This window comes from Pteronotus mesoamericanus, unplaced genomic scaffold, assembly GCF_021234165.1.
Source record: "Pteronotus mesoamericanus isolate MK-2021 breed Mesoamerican mustached bat unplaced genomic scaffold, CSHL_Meso_final scaffold_137, whole genome shotgun sequence".
In the NCBI taxonomy this organism is placed as follows: Eukaryota; Metazoa; Chordata; class Mammalia; order Chiroptera; family Mormoopidae; genus Pteronotus; species Pteronotus mesoamericanus.
Genome location: NW_026555306.1, coordinates 3,437,305 through 3,440,883, shown reverse-complemented (window position 1 = coordinate 3,440,883; position 3,579 = coordinate 3,437,305).

The window sequence follows — 3,579 nt, the reverse complement described above, 5'->3', positions numbered from 1 at the left end:
GCCCTCGGAGGCCCCTAGCCCCCTCCCCTGCCAGGCGAGCCCCCTCCCCAGCTCCTCCCCCGCCTTGTTATTGGCTAGTCCGCGCCCAGCCCTCGGCTATAGTTGGTCTAGCTGCTTGTCACTTCCGAGAAAGAGGCGGGATCAGAGACGAAGACTTGGAAGGCGAGGGTGGAGGAAGGGGGGTACAGCGGTGAAACACACACCCCCTCCCGCCACGCCCCTTGACGCCTACTTTCTCAGCAGTGTCGCCAGCCTGGTCAGCGGCCGTGCCTCCTGGCCCAGCCTCTCTCGCGACGTTGCGACACCCATACTTTTCTGATCCACCCAGTTAACTGTTCCTTACACTCGAGCCCCCACCCTCTAACCCCCACCTCCGCTCACCCCTCCATTTCCTACCCCTAGTTGGGCCCCTTCGACATCCAGTCCCACCCAGCAGACCCCAGTCGCCCTGCTCTGCCTCCTCTCTCTCTTCTTCCTCATCCATTGAGTCCACACTTCTTCCAGACACCCTCCAGCTCCCAACGCTACTCCAGCTCCGCGAACTCTTCCTTCTGAACCTCACCATTGCCTCTCAGTCCCCAGGAGCTCCCTTCCTCCCGCATTCTTCCATCCTGCCCACTGCGACCGACTGCAGCCCTACCTGCTTGCCTCTCTACCACCCTTTCCAGGTTCCCCTGCTGAATGTCAAGTCTATGTCAAATAAATATGTAAAATTCCATCACACCCACTTTTTATAAGAGCAGAGAAATGGGATCTTTCTACCAGTGAAGTAAGGAGGAAGAGGTACAAGGTCATCAAGGAGTGGGGAAAGCATTACAATGGGGTAAGGAACTGTGTGTGTGTGTGTGTGTGTATGTGTGTGTGTGTGTGTGTGGTAGCCTACAGCTCACCAACATTGTGGATACAGCTTTGCGCAGGGAAGGAGACACTATAGCAGAAGTCTGTGGCTTTGGCCCACTCGGGATCCCAGTCAGTTTTCTTCTGGAAAACCACTTCTGTCTCTTCTCAGTCTATTCCATTTGAATAGAGCCTGCTATAACCCCCACCAGCCTCGTGGACATAGGACCCAGGCCCAGCCAATCAGCTTATTCTGTTTCCCTGGGCAAGGAGATTGGTTCAGGGAAGGCATATGCTCTAACCTGGCCCAGTGAGAACCAACCCTGAGACATTTGATACAACCATCAGAAAAAAGAGATTTTCTATTTCTGCAGGTGGGAAGTGAGCCAGAGCTGATGGAGCTCACCCTGCCATCAAAAAAGGAGAGGACTTATGAGATGAAAATCAATACAGGGAGAAATGAAAATTTTATGAAGGACGTACTTGACACCAGCACTTGGGTGCTTGGATTCATCCATACCTGCACTCCAATTGAATTTGTCAAACCTTAATGGGGATTTTTTTATTGTTGCTGTTGCTGTTAAGTACTGCTTTATTTATTTACTGTGTGTTTTGATTAGTTTGGGTGGATTTTAGCTGCTTGCACCCAAAAGAATCAAGGCATAACCAGAGAAAATATCTCCAAGCCTCCGAGTGGAGGCATGAGGAGGGTGAGAAAATGAGGCCCAAATTAGAACAGGCTGCAGGGAAAGCAGTGCGCTATTCTGAGAAGCAGGGGCTATCCAAGCCATGGCCAGGAGCCAACCTGAGGGATTTACAGTGCCCAGCGAAAACTGGCACTTGTTATACAAACATTAAAGCAGAACTAAAACCTATCTGTACACAAATGCACCGGACACCTGTGATCTGGGTTAGCATTGAACACCACTCTGAAGGAGATGGGGGCCGGGGGGACTCTGAGCAGGGAAGCGCCATCTGAGTTAGGTTGGAAGGAAGTCCTCTGTCCCCTCAGGTGGGAAAGAGCAGGAAACTCTCTGGTTTACAAAACAAACCACGCCAGTGAGAAGATTTTTCTTGCTTGTGAACCTGCAATCCGGGGAGAGTTTGGTGAGGACAGCTCATCTCTGCTCTGCTTGGCATTTGCTGGAGCAGCTTAAAGGCTGTGGGCTGGAATGACCTGACGTTTCCTCACCGATTTGTCTGGCAGTTGATACTGCCTGTCAGCAGGGACCTCACCTGGAGGCTGAGGCTGGAACATCACCACATGACCTTTCTGTGTGGCTGCTTGGGCTTCCTCACACCATGGTGGCTGGGTCCCAAGGGAAAGGGAAAGGGAGCAAGGAGACTGGTGGGAGCCTTGTCTTGCTAGTTGTGTGATCTTGGGCAAGTTACTCAGTGTCTCCTTTGTGACCGAGCCTTGGAAGTTGTACAGTGTCAGTTTCGTTCTTGTTGTAAAAGGCAATCACAAAGTCCTGCCCAGCTTTCAAGGGGAGGAAAACAGATTCGACTTCTTGATGGGGAGGAGTAAGCTTCAACAGGAAGAACAGGTGAGACTGGAAATATTACTATGGCTGTTTTGGAGAAATATCTGCCACAATCTTAGTAGGACGGTATCTTGGAGCTCTGCCTGTGAGCAGCACCATGGAGGTAGATCTTTGGCCTCAGGATACTGGAGAAGAAACACTTGTCTTATTTACAGGGAAACAGGTTTCAGCAACAAAAACCCAGAACCATGCACCTATCCAATTCTTGGTAAGTCGGTGTCTCTGGTTACTGTCTCCAGTCCAGCTGCTCAGATGTTTCACTTGCTGATGTTTACCTCTGTATGACTCACCCTCCCTCTTGCCCAAGGTTGGGGGAAATTGCTCCAAACCTCTCTATAGCTCCCTCTTATGCTCTGATTTTTATCTTCACTCTCTCTTCCCCTGACTCTGACTCCTAATAATATGGGTTTATAAAGGCCAGCTGGCATTCCTGGAACACTGCCAGGGGCAGAAAGTCCCTCCAAACTCAAGCCAAGGCCAACCTGGAATTAGGTGATGGAAATAAACAGCTTGAGTCCTGAGCAGCATGCTTGGGTCCAGTGCCAAGTGCTGTACTAAGCCCTTTGCATTCCTGCTCTTACTGGAACATCATGACGGCCTGGTAGGGTGAGCTCCATTATTTTCCTGTAGTGCAGCGGTTTCCATCCAGGGCTCTGGAGCCAGCCTGCTGGGGTTCAAATCTTGGCTCCGTCACTTGCCAGTTGTGTGATCTTGGGCAAATTACTTAACTTCTCTGTAACTCAGTCATTTCTGAAAAATGCATTTGATAAAAAAAAAAAAAATCCCCTGTAGTATGTTATTGTTTCCAAATCTCCATTCCCTCTGTGTCATAGAACTGTATACATCCATGACTTTACCACGTGACTTTAGAAGCCCTCCTAAATCAGATAAATTCCCTGGCCCAGGGAGTTTGGACTTGGTCATGTGACTTCCTGTGACCAATGAGACAAAATGCACAGGCGCGCGCGTGCGCACGCACACACACAGACAGAGGAGACAACCAAGCTTGATGTGCCCCCTGTGAGAAAGACACAACACTTTTGAAATATTTTCACCAGAATAATTGAACCTGAATCTGATTAAGCTTCCAGATGTAACTACTAGTTTACAGAAAATACAGTGAACAGAGGAAAAGGCTAGACAACACCATGAAAAAACAATCAGCCAGATTTAGACTCTAAGAAAGTCTAGACCAGCA